Consider the following 17,390-nt stretch of genomic DNA (forward strand, 5'->3'; position numbering starts at 1 on the left):
ATCTCTCACGAGTGGGAGTTGGCTCAGGAGATTCTCCTGGAGATCTTCGCCCTTTGGGGGACCCCTCAAGTGGATCTCTTTGCCTCCAGTGTCAACCGGAAGTGCGAAAGGTTTTGCTCGCGGGAATTTCCTCCAAAAGGAGCCTTAGGAGACGCGTTCGTGGTGGAGTGGTCGTTCCCGCTGCTGTACGCGTTTCCTCCGGTCCCCGTCATCCCGCAAGTGCTGCGGAGGTTACGGAAGTTCGGTTCCCGGATGATCCTCATTGCTCCGGCGTGGGCTCGGAGGACGTGGTACCCGGACCTTCTCGACTTGTCCATCTGCCCTCCACGTCGTCTTCCCTACCGAGACGATCTGCTCTCACGGGAGGGGGGTCAGGTTCTCCATCCAGAGGTCGGATCCCTCAACCTTCACGCTTGGCTTCTGAAAGGTTGAGGTATAAGGATTGGGACCTCCCTGAAGACGTGATGGAGGTGTTGCTTTCGGCCCGAAGGCCCGCAACTAAGTCTCTGTACCGTTGCCGTTGGCGTAAGTTCTGCGACTGGTGCAGGGTTCAGAATGTGGATCCTTTTGCATGTGACATCCCCATGGTTCTGTCCTTTTTGCTTTCTTTGGCCCACAGGGGCTTGCAAGTGGGTACCGTTAAGGGTTACCTGGCGGCGCTGTCCATCTTTAAGCGCTCATCTGAAGAATGTTCTTACTTTAAAATCCCTTTAATTTCACAGTTTCTGAAAGGGCTCACTAATGTGTTCCCTCCGTCGCCTTTCCTGGTGCCCGGTTGGGATTTGAACCTTGTTCTTAAGTTTCTTATGGGTGCTCCGTTTGAGCCGTTACATTCTTGCCCTTTGAGGCTGTTGACTTTGAAAACTGTGTTTTTAGTTGCGGTTACTTCCGCTCGCAGAGTGAGTGAGTTACAGGCACTTTCTGTTAAGCCACCCTTCACTGTATTTCACAAGGACAGGGTTGTCCTTCGAGTTCGTCCTTCTTTTCTTCCGAAGGTAGTGACGGAATTTCATTTGGCCCAGAAGATTGTTCTTCCGGCATTCTATCCTCCTCCGCATCCTGGTAAGGAAGAGGAGAGGCTCCATAGGCTTGATCCTAGGAGAGCTTTGAGCTTTTATGTTTCTCGCATGTCCCGGGTCAGAGTGGACGATCAACTCTTTATTGGTTACGCTGGTAAGCGCTTGGGGCAAGCTGTGACGAAACAGACTTTGTCCCGCTGGATTATTTTGGCCATCTCGGAGTGTTACCGCTTGGCGGGCAAGGACCCTCCGGCTGGCTTGCGGGCCCATTCTACCAGGGGCTTGGCTGCATCTACTGCCCTGCAGAGGGGTGTTCCTATTCGCAACATCTGTGATGCTGCCACCTGGGCTTCAGTGCATACATTTGTGCGGCATTATTCCCTCGATTCCATCAGAGGGCAGGATCTGGCCTTTGGCAAGGCGGTCCTTTGCTCTGCTATTTGATTGGCTATTCTAAATTTTGTTTCTAAATTCTTTCCCTCCTCCTTGATTTGGTACTGCTTTGGGAGTCTGTCATAGATATGGAATACGTCGGAGGACCCAATCCCCTCGAAGAACAAGTTACTTTCTTACCTGGTAACGTTCTTTCGATGGGATGGTCCGACGACGTATTCCATATCGCTCCCGCCCTGCCTTCCCCGCTGCAGAATTTCTGTTGCGTTTGCAGCTTACGTTCCGCAAGGCTTTGTGTCGGACTGGCAGTTGACTATTGTCACACGTTCTGGGGGGAAAAAACTACAACTGAGGCTACTGGCGTCGTGCGTCCTACTTATCACATCGGATGACGTCGGACGTCGGAGGAGGTCCTCGACGGCGGCGCATCGACGTCATCGACGCAGGACGCAGACGCCGAAAAAGTTTCCGAAGCAGCACAGCTGTGGTGATTACTGTCATAGATATGGAATACGTCGTCGGACCATCCCATCGAAAGAACGTTACCAGGTAAGAAAGTAACTTGTTCATCCAGCAAGAAATGGCGAAAAAAGACCAGAGCCATTTTGACAAAATGGGCACCCAGGGGCGCTTTACTGCAGCTGTGAACGCAGCCCGTGGTAAAAACACACAATGGTAGTAAAAATCAAACCACTGCCATCAGCCATTAATTGTGGTAAGAGTAACATAAACATGTTACATGAGAAACTAGAGTAAGGGCATAATAGGTAACCCCTCCAGCACCCTATGGTAAGACAGTGTGTGCTGGGTCTAGAAAGTTACACATTGTAAGTAAAGTCAATTTTACTTTACTGCTCTTGGAAACCGTAGTTTATCCAAGACAAGGTATTTTAAAACTTTGGCAAATCGAAGACTTCCCTGTGTCTCAATGCAAAGATGATGCATGTGGAGTTTATCAGACTCCAAAACTGACGGTTTTCGAATCACAGTAAAATACATGAGTGTGTGGAAAAAGGTCTCACTCTCTCCAAAGGTGCTGGGGGTCTCTAAGGTAGAGAGGAATTTGCACATTTCTGAGAATTCTCCCTAACAAACTTCCTGGATCTTTTGGCAGTTCTCAAGGCCCTCCAAGCCTTTCAGCAACATCTTCCAAATCAAACAGTGCAATTCCTCACAGACAGCACCACTGCCATGTTTTACATAAACAAGCAGGGAGGCACTCTGTCCAGGCTATCCCAATAAATATGCAAGTAGGCACTCAAGCGGAACATGTTCTAGGCTCTCATCCTGTTTGAGAGGAATTCAATTCTCTGGCAGGTACCCTCTACCGGAAGAACATGGGGCAGCTCAACAAAGATACCCTAAATGGAATATTCTCCCAATGTGGTCATCCCCTGTTGGATTTGTTTGCCACAAGCCTAAACGCGCAATGTCTGCACTTTGCGTACAGGTTTCCCCAACCAGGGTTCAAGGGAAAAGCCCTATGGATGAGCTGGTCAGGGAAATTTGTTCACGCTTTTCCTCCAACTCTATTTCCCAGCAGTATTGTGCACAAGATGCATCAGGAACAAGTGACTAATTCTGGCTGCTCCTATTTGGGCGAGAACCTTGGTTTGCACATCTGCTCAAACTGGCGATGTGCAAGCCATTCAAGCTCTTGTGCCCCTACAACATTCTAACGCAACATAAGAAAGCATCCCTCCACCCTCGTCCCAATCTATGCACTTGGCAGCCAAGCTCCGGAAGTCATAGAATTTGCCCACTTAAATCTTCCACAAAGGTGTATGGACATCTTAAAGGATGCATGGAAACCCAACACCAGACACTCTGTCAACAAGTGGAAGAGTTTTGTGATATGGTGCAGGTCACAAACCTTAAAGCCAATTGAATGTTTCCCAGCTAACATTCAACACTACATTCTTTACCTACTAGACTATGACCTAGTATTGAACTCCAAGATACATCTGGCGGCACTGTCAGCTTACGCCACATCACAAAGCAAGGTGCCCTGGTGGAAAGTTCCTGTCATTAAAGCATTAATGGAAGGGGTAAAGGGGCTATACCCGCCCATCTCTAACCCTCCACCAGGTTGGGCTCTTAATGTCATGCTCTCTAAACTCATGGGTATTCCCTTTGAACCTATGCACAAAGCCAGCCTGAAATATTTGACTTCCAAAACTGCATTCCTAGTAGCCATCACCTCTAGAAGACGAGTCTGTGAGCTAAAAGCTTTGTCCGTACAAGACCCTTTCTTCATAATCCACAAAGACAAGTAGCCTTCAGAATACATCTAAGGTTTTCACCCAAGTTCATTTCAAAGTTCCATGTTAATCATTCCATATAACTTCCTACCTTCTTTCGAAATCCATCCAACTTCATCTGAGAGAAGCCTCCGTACACTTGATGTACAGAGCGCGGTCTTGTACTATGTGAACGAAACAGACCAACTCTTTATTTCCATAGCACTTGGGAGAAAGGGTATTAGGCATGATTTTAGCCAGTACCATTTGGGTGCACTACAACAACCCTGACCTGGCAATAGAAAACCCAACCTTTCGTGCAAGTCTGTACTACACAGGTTGGGTTCCTATGGTCAGGAGCTCATGGTTGTTGTAGTGCACCCAAAGGGTACTGCATACAACCTTGCCTAACACTGATGGCAGCTGTGGGATGAATCAACTCCAAAGTAAGCCACCTGGACATCCTCTCAGAGCTGGTTGAATTTCCACTGCAGTTGTTGCTGGAAACCATAGAACCAGGGAGAGGAACACCAGATTGTGTGTGTTGCTTTTAAGTTAGCCAAGAGCTCCAGCAATATCCTCCTGACTCCCAGGAAGCAGGACTGACCGAGCCTGAGCCACCTCAACAGAGTGCTGGACCCCACATGCAAGGAAAGCCCATTGCAACAGCCAAGAGTCTGCGGTGGTGCTATTTGAGTGTGTATTGGACTGTATTTGCGTGTTACTATTATATTGCCCCTTCTGAAGAAGGCTTATTCAAACTGACTTAAATAATTTGATAACTGTTTAATCAAGAAACCTTGAGTTTAAGAGTTTATTTGAATACGTGTCACTGTGAATCTCTGTGTAACTCCTCTACAGCTCACATTGACCCCTCTTGAGATGAGCCTGGCTGCTCAACACGCTACCAACCTGTGTAGTACAGACTTATAGCAAATGTTGGGTTCCTGTTGCACGGAGGTCAGGCTTGTTGCAGTGCACCCAAAGGGTACTGCATGCAATTTTGCCTAACAAAGGGTGATCACATATCAAAAAATGCCATCTCCAAATGGATAGTCAAATGCATACAGCTCTGCTATTCCCTATCCAAAAGAGTTTTACCCTTCACTCCCAGGGCTCACTCTACCAGAAGTACCAGAGCAACCTTAGCCTTTATTACAAATGTTCCTCACTGCCATTTGCAAAGCTGCTACATGGAGTTCCATTCATACTTGATATGATATGGCATTTGTAACGGGCCTATACACAAGTGTTTCAAGGTACTTTCACACAGCATTATTGCATTGACACTCAAGCTAAAGCCGACTTACAGGTGGAACAAGCGGTTCTAGAACATCTATTTCCAGCTGTACTGTCTCAAATCCTTCTCCAGATACTGCTTGCAAATCTATGCAGAGCATGTGATCTAAGCAGATTCACAAGCCTCAGAAAGGTTACATTACTCACTGTAATTGTATTTCTGATGCTTGTATCTGCTTAGATTGACATGCGCCCACCCTTCCTCACCTACTGGAGTTGAAAGGTGCTTTGATATTTTTGGTTTATCACTGTTTCTGCTTTCACGTCTGTACTTGTGCTACACTGCAATCTGAGGTACCTTGTCACGTGACGGACCATGGTTAGAGCACACGTCACACTAGGGATAGCATTACTAATACGCCCCATCAATGTCTGTTTTAGACTTTCAAAAACATGCACTAGATGACTGTCATGACCACTGTGAGGGGGCACAAGTTGTACCACAAGCAGGCTCCCACCAGAACCCAGAGGACTTTAAAACCACTGCAAAAGGGCTCCTGGAGACAGTCATGGCGCCTTTGGCACCAGGCTCATATGTAGGAAGGAAAGGCTGTTCAAACTAGGTCCCATTTACGTACATGGGTCTTTAAATCCAACATGGAAGCACCCACACAGTCTAGTTCTAAGAACCAAGCCATGTGGTCTAGTGTTTTGGGTGTGGCAGGCCTGGAACTACTTTCCCTGGTACTACTTTACCTGGGGCTATATGAACCACACCCTGACTGCAGAACATGCTTCGTATTATTTTGCAACCAGCAGCGTGACGCTCACCATGTCGAGCTCCTGGTCTTCAGCATCTTCCTGTAATCCTGCAAGAACAAGATTATTCTGTTTTACCTGAGAAAACACCATCCAGCACTCAGCATCTCAAATGGGCTGCAATCTGTGGAAACCAAGAGAAGAAGAAACATCGCTCACCTGTGAGTGCAAACTTAAGGACTACCGGTGAACCGCTACCACAGCTGCTGTTCGAACATTGCGACCTGCAACAACAAGAAAGGGAAAAACCATATTAGAACGCGTGCTTCCAAAACATCGAATTCCATCAGTCTTACCTGAATTCCATCGCTCTACTCCACGCTTCCATCCGGGGCACCACAGCAACATCTGCAAAGGAAAAGAGACCTATTCAGGTTCGTTTTCAATATTAAACAACCGCACAGCGCTGTACTTACCTTAATGGATTCTGGGGGCTTGTTTTTCATCGCGCTCTCATCCACTTGCAGCACCACAGCGGCCTGTGGTGGGAAGAAGAAAACATAGGTTAGCTTTAAAAGACAAAGGCACTGCGCTTCACGCTTTCTCTTACCTAGAAACGTGCCTCTCCATCCGGCACGCCAGCATCAAGACCTTTGCACCGGAAAAGGGGATAAAGACATTAACGAATTCCCACCATAAACAGAACAAAGACTTACAATTAACAAACCTACCTGCCTACCAGCAGATTCAGGTTCACAGCAGGCCTGGGCCCAAGGAAGGCGTACTGCACCAGTGAAGCAACTCAGGCAGCTCGCCAACAAACGTCAAGCGCCCCTGCACAAGAAACGCAGGACGGATAGCTCACCCTACAAATAACTAAGGTGATAAAAGAACCCAGTGGGAAGGGAATCGGTCAGAGGAAGGTGGGAGATTCACCCATTAGAGACAGTTATCACAAATCCTCCCTTCTGTAATTGCAGATTCATTATTCAGCACTGGCCAACTACGTATCCAGGGTTCCAGATCTCTGAGCTTCCAGACACCCCCGGGGATATCAGGTGAGCGTAATACTATGCAGAGCATGTGAATCTAAGCAGATACAAGCATCAAATACAATTCCAGTGAATAAAGTATCCCCTATATTGAAAGTGCATATTTATGAAGGGTATAATGAGTGTATACAAGAGAATGGGCCTCATTATGAGCTAGCCAGTCTGGATTAAACTGTACCGGCACCGTTTCCCGGACCGGCTAACTCAGTTAAGTGGCCGTGTGGTGTTACATCCGCCAGGTCTGACCTGGCAGGTGTAACGCCACCAGCCGCACACAGACATGGAAACACTGGCACCATTACTGCATGTTGCCTGTGTTTCCACTGCCCCCATTCCTGTAACGGAATGCTGGCTCCGGAATTACCGGACCACCGGGGCTGTAATGCCCCGATGATTCTGGCAAGTCCAGAGCCAGTAAATCCCCATGAGTCCAGTGGCAGCATGCCGGTTTTACCAATGTGTATAAAAAAAACAAAGAATAGCTTAAGATAAATACATTTTTTCCTTGCACTTTTTTGACAAAGGATCAACGTCGATCAAAAAGGTAGAATTACACTAAACTAAAATAGAAGTAAAGAAGACAGTCTAAGGATAATAAAAAACCAAGAACGATATAAAAATAATTAGTGGAATGTAAACGAAGGAGTCAGAAAACTAGTGTCAAATATATTTTGTTAAATATATATATCTGTAGGGGAAAATATCCTGATCTTCTGGAATACGAGTGGCGATTGATGGTGCCTACTCAAATATTGAAACGCTGTATTTAATTTGGAAGAGGAAAAACTCTAGTAAGCATTGACAGTCTGAATTGGCTTGCTGTAATGATGACACCTCACACATCTATGCAGAACACTGCCAGGATATACAGCTAATATTATACAGTGCCAATTCGAATAGATAAAGAGCACAATCAATAAAACATGTATGCCCTTGCCTCCAGGAGGTTCATTATCAAAGATAGTGTTATGGAATCTGATGACATATTTGCATGCCATGTAAAAAGGAATGAAGCTAGAGAAAAGATTGGCATTATTAGAGTTTTGGAAAATGTACCAGAATGAGAATGAAGATAGTCTATAAGGCGTGGATGTGTAATCTGCATAAAGGGGAAGATGTGGCTCCTTTGGCTCATCTTTCCCCTCTGCAGAACTAGACAAAGAATAAAGAGGAGGGGTTTTACCCTCTAGGAATTGAAAGCAGCAGCATGGTATGTTAATCCATTTTACAAACCCCCTGCCTATACAAGTGAAGAAACAGAAAAAGAGTAAGAGTAAAAAACGCAAATATATAGACACGCAATGAAAGCAAACAGCGTGTTGGGAAGGATAGACAGAAAAAATAAGAGGTAGCGAAACAAAAGAAAATTACAGATATAGCGAAGAGTACAACAATGATACAGAACGAACGAATGGATGGGAGAGCAGATGTTCAATTTAGATGATGAAGGTATTGGAGTTAGAGATGGATGAAAGGGAAGAACAAGACGAGAGTGAAATAGAAAGGAGAGTCTATATAAACGAGAGAGATAAGGAATGTAAACGTAGGGAAGAACGAAGAAAGCATGAGGTGAAATGGGAGGAGGCTAGAAGAAGAAAAACGAGAAGAGGTAGAAGCCCTAAGATTGAAAGCACGTATGTTACAAAGAAGGCAAGAGGAATTAAGGGAAATAAGAAGGGAGGGAGAAATGAACAGAAGCAGGGATTTAAAAATTAGATTGAATATTTATGCCATAGAAGCATGATGCCTATTGTAAGGAAGGCATGACCTCAAACAGTAAGACAGACACAAGTGATCGCAGTTCAAGGGTGTTTATTGAACTTCAATTGGGTTTGAAAAATGCCTGTCTAATCCTTAATCTAAAGATCGGAGCTAGCTACGACCATCAAATAATAACGCAGTGCTAGTCGAGTCTATCAAAATAAAAGGGCCTCTACTTATAAACCTATTGCCAGTCCTTACTTCTAAATATAAATAGTGTGGCAAACAATACTATGCAAAAGAAAAGTGTTCAAGAAGTGATATGTCAGGATATTCGAGCTGTTGGCTTCCCTTCCACACGTTTTCAGCATGCGACAAGACGGCACACTCGCAGAGTCTCTGGCACGAGGATGCAGTTCAAAACTTCAACATCAGGGCCTTCTGTGCCAAAGTCTCTTTGCCATTCAAAGTCTTATTTCAGAGGGCCTGATACAACACGACAAGTTCCTTTCTTCTTAGGATTTCACATATACAAATTCTCAGGTGATTTTCTGTTCACCCCCGGGTCCTCCTTCCAGGCACAGACCCACTTTAACACAAAGCTTTCAATTGATCTGTCTGCTGGGCTAGGACCAACTTTGTCTACTTTGCCAAGCTTTCTTTACTTCAAAAATTGAAGACTTTCAACTGTGCCTAGGATCTTGCTCAACCCATCGCAGAACCACTTCGATTCATAATTACTAGCTCTCTTCTCGATATAACCTCTTTCTCACGTTCACTTTTGCGACTTCTCGGCTGAATAATTTGGAGATCTTCAATTGAGCACCTTTGCAATGCTGGGCCATTTCATCAAAGGTATTGTATCTTGCTTTGAAAGTTCACTCACTCTTCAGCAGTTCAACTTTCCTTGTTTCTTTTATCGCACATGTTTTAACAATGTTCGTTCCAGCGCTCGCCACACAATGTTGCTGCTTGCAACCTTGGCTTCAACACAGACCTGTCTTGTATCGGTCTCCCCAATTCACCAGCTGTCTTGATTTCACTGATGCTGCTTTGTTCTTGGAGCCAAGGTCGGTACCCTGGCGGCTTGTGCTTCTCCCCACCTTGTTTGATGCCGGAGGGCCCCTGGTATCTCCGAAACACAATGCAGGCTTCTGGTTTCCTGGTCTTGCATTTCCTATTCTCAAAGTTTCCGGAAAGTAACGGTAGCTTGTTGAAAAGGTCAAGGGAACCTCCCTCCTTACGATCCTCTTTGGTTTTGCCTTGCTCAGAGTGTGCTCACGTGCTCCGTCTTTTTTCCGGGTGGGGAAACTTAATGGAAGTCTGTTGTGTGTGATGGTCATTAATTGCCTGTCTGCGCCTGATCATTGTGTTGGGCACGTTGGGTATAAGGCTGGGGTGTTAGTCAATATTCTGTCATAGTGGGCTGTCTGTGAGAAAATGTTTGTAAAAGAGGTGGGGTAGAGTTCCTAAATATCCTACCTGGTAGGATGGGGTAAAAGTTTTATAGGGAAGGGGATACTGTGTCTCACCATACAGTGTCTCACTCACTGAAGACTCCTCACCCAGGTGATCCTCCTGCACTGTTACACCCCCAGGAACTGGATCCAAAATCAATGACCTTGTTCTGTCCACCTGAATGACAGATCCACGGGGACTAGTGGGCGAAGCATATTCTGGTTTGTCACACCATAGAAACGCAAGAGTGATCTGAAGAAGAGAGAAGGTCACAAGTGTCTCATGAAGGGTGGCGAGGACCATTAGATATGCCAACATGGAGAAATGAAAACACTGAGCATAGGAACAAGAATGGGGAGATTATGTAAGCAAATGAGGGATGAGGAAAGGCATAGAACTCAAGAAGGCGAGCAAGGAGCTTCTTTTAGAGGAATAGGAGGAAGCCTTAATGATATCAGAATAGACTATCATAGAACTATGTCCTTAAGTGGGTTAGATCTTGGATAATCATCACACAAGTTGGGGCATAATGTCAGATAAGGAAAGGAGACAAAGTAAGAAACTGCAAGAATAGGGTGCGTATGGGTTTTAGAGGGAATCTAGCATAGACAAAGGGGTAAAATGTATAGATCTAGAGGACCCTATAAGAAAGACGCCGGAACCAATGACATATACTGAGCAACCATCAGTATGATCACAGAGTAGGGGGGATGCGTCAACGCCTTGTGAACAGATTAAGGGCATTACCAGGGAGAAGACGCAGGTGTTAATGCTGCTACCTGGAAGATGAGGAGTGTGGGTATGACAAAGGATCAGGGTTTTTACAATTCCTATTATTAGAAAAAGGCGGGGGTCAACAACCACATATACCATGGCCCCAGATGGATGAGGATAATTTAAAATGCACTCTGCCAAGTTTGATTCCCAGTGCAGGAAAATGGATTAACGAATGAGAGAAAAGAACGTCTGGAATGAGGTTAGCTGATAATAGGCCTTTTATATCGCTTATAGCTACCTCGTTGAAGAGCAGGGTATCCAAAAGTAGCCACAATATACAGTACAGATATATCGGATATTGACTAGGAAGATGAGGGAGGATGAAGACGCCATTGCTTTTATTTAGGATATTCAAGACAAATGGAGTGCAGAGACACATGAACCGTGGGGTAAAACTGTAGCAGTATACTACCACGTTTGTCAGGGACTGCCAAAGCCAGTGCAGCGGCAGTTCAAGAAACAAGTGGGAATGGAAGCAAAACCATGGCCAGAGATGCAATTGTGCATTATTGCAGAATGCCAAAACAGGTAAATGAGGAGAAAACGGAGGACAGAAAGCAAGAAGAGGCAAAGTTGGTGCAGATAAAATGAACAAAGTATTCCATAGAGGGAGCTTTGTTGACAAGTAATGAGGGAAGCATGGCGCAAATAGTACGGTTTCTACAGCAAAATAACATAGCCAATGCTCAAAATCAGAATGGGAATAATTATATGTCAACAGGCAGAGAGAATGGGCCCAGAGGAGTATTGAAAAACCCTCAAGGAAGGGGAGGATTAAATGGCAGGCAGTTATTAATATGTTGGCATTGTGGAAAGTTAGGCTAGAGTATGTAGAAGTAGAGCAGCCATGACACAACAAAATTGGCAATCTTCAAAAGGGGGATGGGATATGCTCCACAATATAACAGTTGGGTTCCATGTTCCTTTTCCTAGATCAGGTTCTTTGTTTCATGCTGCTTCTTTCATACTACTTCTTTCATGCTGCTTCTTGTTTTCTAAGTTATGTGATCCTTAACTATCTTCTTTTTTTAAAGTTCGTTTATTTATAAATCCACACACAGGAGAAATTATACAAGAACATTACATGCAGCAACTCAGGTCATGTAACCCAGAGTCCCCATCTCCCACCCCTTATGTTCCCCGGCAAGCATAGTTCTCAGGCCTTCGTCAGACTGACTTGGCGGCACTGGTGGGTCCTCCATAGCGTGAAGGGCTCTTGCGATCAGGCGCGGTTTGTGGGTCAGGGCCGGATAGTTCCGGTCATAGTCTAGCACTGGCTCCCAGATATCCCGAAATCGATGAAGCAGTCCCGCCCTGGCTGCCGTGACTTTCTCGGCTATTAAAATATCCCAAAGTTTGACCCAGCAAAGGGCCATCAAGGGCCCGTCCGCGGACTTCCAGGTGCGGGCCACCGTGATCTTAGCCGCTAGCCAGAACTGGGATACCAGGGCCGCTCTTCTCCCCGACCGCGGGTATGAGCTTGACAGTGGAATCCCAAAAAGGACCTGTTCAGGCGTGAGCGGAATGGTCGTCTGGGTGACGTCTTTTATGGTAGCTAAACAGAGAGACCAAAACTCTTGCACCCGGGGGCAGGTTCACCACATGTGAAAGTAGGATCCTGGGAGGCCGCAAAGTCGCCAACAGTGAGGATTTAGTGCTGGTTGGAAGTGATGAAGGCGTAGAGGGGGGGTAATACCAGCGCTGGAGTAGTTTATGGGCACACTCCCGGTTGGTAATACAGCGGGAAGTCGTCCGCATTCTTGTCCAAACGTCCACCCATGTATGGTCATCAATGGCGTGTCCGAGGTCCGTTTCCCATTGGGACATATAGGAAGGCCTGGACTGGAAGGGGTCCTCCTGCAGCAGCCTATACAGGGCTGATATCTTCCCCCGGGCCGGTACGTCGCTCACTGTCAGATCCAGTGAGGTAAGGGGTCTTGTGGCTGCCGCTCGGGTCTGTGGGTGAGAGCACCAATGTCTGAGCTGAGTGTAGGAGTACCTAACCGTTTCCGCTAACTGAAAAGTCATCTTGCAGCGTTCAAAGGTTAGGGGGGAGTCCCTTTCAAAAAGTTGCCCTAAAGTGGCGAGGCCCCCTGCGACCCAGTTTCTAAAGTTTTGGGGGCGGGCCCCGGGGGAGAAAGCTGGGTTGAGGAAGATTGGGGAGAGCGCACTCAAGTCTCCTGGGATGCTCCGGTGTCTGCAAGCCCACTCCCAGGCCCTAATCGTTTGTTTTGTAGCTGTGAGAGTGCCCGGCCAGCTGCAGCGTAAGGCTGTGGCTAAGAACGGGAGGAAGCGAAGGGGGAGAGAAAGGCAGGATTGTTCGATCTCCACCCATTTTGGTCGACCCGTAGCAAGCCCCCATGCCTGGAGGTGGGCCAGCTGTGCCGCCATATAGTATTTACGGAGGTCGGGAACCCCTAGGCCTCCGAATCTCATGCTGGCCATCATTGTTCTCCGCGGGATGCGCGCTTTCTTCCCCTTCCAGATATAGTCCACCATCTTCCTTTTGAGCCGCTGCAAAGGGGGAAGCGGAATGGTGATCGGGAGGGCCCGCACAGGCATAGAGGAAGTGTGGAAATAAGTTCATTTTGCATGCCGTGATCCGGCCTAGGAGGGAGATCTGCTGGGGTTGCCAGCAGGTCAGATCCTTTTCTAGTTCCTCGAAGAGAGGCGGGAAGTTAGCTCGGTAAACTTCCGTTGGGCGCGCGGGGATCTGAACCCCCAAGTAGGGGATCGATTTGATGCTCCATTGAAACGGACCTCTCTTCACCAGGGCCTCCCATTCAGCTGGCGTCATGCCCACTCCCAGCGCCGCCGACTTTTGATAGTTAATCCCGAGACCATCCCAAAGTTGTGGATTTCAGTTAAGGCCTCACTCATGGATCTCTCAATGTTTGTGATGGTAAGCAGAACATCATCCGCCTAGAGGGCCACTTTATGTTGCGCAGAGCCGGTGCTCAGGCCACTGATTCGGGGGTTTTTCTGGACTAGTTGAGCCAGCGGCTCCATGGCGAAAGCGAAGAGCAGAGGGGATAGAGGACATCCCTGCCTCGTTCCGCACGTGAGGGAGATTGGGTCCGACAAGCGGCCATTGATTCTCAGCCTCGTCCTGGGGGACTGGTAGTTCGCCAGGATCATCTTCTGAAAGGTCGGACCGAAGCCAAAGGCCCCCAGAGTGAGGCGCAGATAAGACCAGTCCACCTTGTCGAACGCTTTAGTTGCGTGCAGTGCCAATAAAGCTAGTTGTTGGGAATCCCGAGTGGCGATTTCAATGAGGTCCAGGGCCCTGCGGATGTTGTCTTTCGTCGACCTGTGGTTTATGAAGCCTGTTTGATCGGGGTCTATAATATTAGGGAGGATAGGTGCCAGATGGTTGGCCAAGACTTTAGAGTATATGTTGGCGTCCAGATTCAGCAACACAACGGGGTCTATACGAGCTAATATCATGAGGGTCTTTCCCGGGCTTGGGGATAAGGACTGTAATAGATTCTTGCATCGTTGGGGTGACCGTACCAGTGGCCATAAATGAGTTGAAGAGGCGGGCCAGGGGGGCCACTAGTTGGGGCCGGAAGATTTTGTAGAAGCGGGTGGAAAATCCATCCGGGCCCGGGGCTCTAGATTTTAAGCTCTTAATGGCCGCCTCCACCTCCTCGATTGTAATCGGGGCTTCCAGGTCTTCCCTGGCCGTCTGGGTCAGGTGTGGTAGGGACGCCTCTTGGATGTATGAGGGCTGCTTGATGGGATCCCTCGGGCCGCTGTCATTATTTCCATGTGGTGGGCGGTTGCCAAGCGTACTTTCTCATGGTCAGCGTAGTGGATCACCCCCTGCGGATCACGGAGGCCTAAAATAGTATTCCTGCTCTTCGCCTTTGCCAGTTTGTTAACCAGGAGCTTGTTGGCCTTATTGTTGTGGGCATAGTACCATTGCTTAGACTTGGTTAGCAGGTTTGCCGTAGCCTCAGCGTAGTGGGCTTCTAGCCGTTTCCTGGCCATTTGCAGGATCCTGTAAGATTTGGGGGCCCAGCCCTTCCTTTTATGTGTAGCCTCAGCCTCGCGGACTGCAGCTTCCAAAGCGGCGCGCGACGCCCTCTCTGTTTTGTGGTATGCGGCACCCTGGGAAATCAGCTCGCCCCTGAGGACCGCCTTCATGGCGTCCCAGGTGTTGGCCGGGGAAGTGTCCTCGTCCCGGTTTTCAACGATAAAGTTCTTAATGGAGTTGGCGATTGAGTCCCTCACTGCCATGTCTCCCAGGATAGGGTCATAGAGGCACCACCGGCGGCGCGGAGGGGGGTCTGGGTCATGAGACCGCAGGGTCAGAGTAACTGGGGCATGGTCCGAAAGGATCCGGGGGCCAATTATCACATCATCAGTGAAGGGCAGGATCTGTGGGGAGGTCAAGATCAGGTCAATTCTGGAAAAGGTACGATGCACCTATGAATAGAAAGTAAAGTCCTGTTCGTCTGGGGACAGAACCCTCCAAGAGTCCACAATGTTTCGTGTGAGAAACAGGTGGAGCAAGCCGGCGGCCAACTTCAAATCTCTAGAAGACGGGGGGGTGAGATCTGTCTTTGAGAGGGTCCGGAGCCCCGTTAAAGTCTCCTCCCATGACGACATGCCCCTCGATGAATGGGAGGAGAGAGTCCTCCAGGTCCTGGTAGAAGCTCTCCTGATAATCATTCGGGGCGTACACCAAGATGAGGGTGTAGAGCTGGCCATGGATGGAGCATTTGACTGCTATAAAGCGACCCTCCTGACACCGTAGTGAGTCAAGGATCTGAGGCCTCAGGTCTTTTGCGAATAAAATAGCGGTGCCCCCCTTCTTAGTGCCGTTAAAGGCGAGGAATTGTAGCGGGAAGAGTCTGCTTCGCAGGCGTGGAAAGTCTGCCGGAATCAGGTGCGTCTCTTGCAAAAAAGCGATCGACGACCCGTCGTCTTGTAGCCTCTGTAAGATCGATTTCCTCTTCGGGGGGAGTTCAGGCCCCTAACGTTCAAGGAGGTGAACTTGAGTTTCAGGTGAGGGGGTTGATCCGGCCGATCCTCTTGCTGAGGGGAAGGGGGTTGTGGGGGAGTTAGGTCAGCTATGGACGTGAGAGCATGACTGAGTTGGAGTCTCCTGTGGTCGAGGGTTTTTTAACTGGTCTCCAATGGGAGAAAAGCACATTCAAAAACGACCTCCAACGGGAGGACCAAAGTGCGGCCAGGGGGGTCGATTTAGAACTATCGACATGGCCCCTAGGTGACAGGGCTGTCATTCGACAGCACCAACATGTTTGAAAGTCTCTCCAAGGGTAAAGTGGAGGGGGTTATGAACCGCGTCTGATCCGCGGCAAAATGTGAGGCTTAAGGTAGTTCCAGAGTCATGGCTCCAGTGCAGGCGTTATGTCATTTAGGTTTGCGATTTCTCTGCACTCTGGACCATGGGGTCCGTTTTGGCTTTGGGGAGATTGCGTCTGAGGCCGGGCTTGATCGGCCGGGAGCGGAGAGGTCTAAGGTCTCTGGGGAGTCCGGGCGGAGGATTGACGCTGCATCGTTGAGGTGGCTGATGGTGCGCTGAGTGCCCTTGTACGAAAACTGTAGAGCCAAAGGAAAGAGCCATCGATATCGGATCTGCTGATTCCGAAGAAAGAGTGACAAAGGCCGGAGCATTCTGCGCTTTTGAAGAGTCAGCGGGGAGATGTCTTGGAGGATCTGTATCGGGATTCCCTGAAATGAGAGCTTGTCCTTAGAACGGCCAATCGCTGCTATGGCCTCCTTGGTGGTGTAGAAGTGGACCCTAGTAATCACGTCCGGGTGGGGGGTCCGTGTCAACCCTCGGTGTGGGTCCAATCCAGCAGCAGTCGAGTCTCATCCAGGTCTGGCAGGAGGGACTGGAAGAAGGTGCTAACGTATTCCGGGAGCTCCCGGTCGGAGATTGAGGCGGGCACCCCGCGAAGGCGTAAGTTGTTGCGGCGGGAGCGGTTCTCCAAGTCCTCCTGTTTATGTTCGAGGATTTCGGTTCTTGCCACCAGCGTTTGGACGGTGCGTTGAATTTCCGTCAATGAAGCGGAGTGGTCCGTGGTCAGGTCCTCGAGGAGCTATTTTGCCATGTGCTAAACAATACCCTATGTCTAGAGAAGCAGATTAGGGGATATTCAAAACTATATCTGCCTTAATGAACCCAGGCATTCTGGTGCCATCAGATTCATTGTGTAACACAGCTGTGCACCCTGTAAAAATATTGAGGGGGGAGTGGAGATTCATCCAGGATCTTTGCCCTTTAAAACCATATAGTCAAAGCAGTTTTTCCTTTAGTTCCAAACTCTGTGACAATATTGTGTAATATCCTATCAACAGCCAGGTATTTTACTGTTGTTGATTTGAAGAATGTTTTTCTCAATTCCCTTACACAAAGACTCGCAGTATTTGACTTCCTTTTCATATAGAACAATGCGCCTGAAACATACTAGATTACCTCAGTGCGTACTGTGTCCCCTTCATCTTCAATAGAATCCTTCAGATGGACTTGGGAAATGTTGAACTTGAAAGTGCTGTAATTCAATATGTGGATGACATTTTAGTGTGCAGCAAGACACAAGAAAGATGCAGAGAAGATTCTGTCAAACTTATGACGCTACACACATAAAAACAGTACAAGGTACACAAAGAAAAATTACTGTATTGTCAAGAGGTGTTCTACATAGGACAATTAAGCTCATATGAATAGAAAAAAATGACACCTGAAAGAGCGAAAGCTATTATGAGAACCATGAAGC

The sequence above is a fragment of the Ambystoma mexicanum genome, chromosome 3p (genome assembly GCF_040938575.1).
Source record: "Ambystoma mexicanum isolate Mex_15411 chromosome 3p, UKY_AmexF1_1, whole genome shotgun sequence".
Classification (NCBI taxonomy): Eukaryota; Metazoa; Chordata; class Amphibia; order Caudata; family Ambystomatidae; genus Ambystoma; species Ambystoma mexicanum.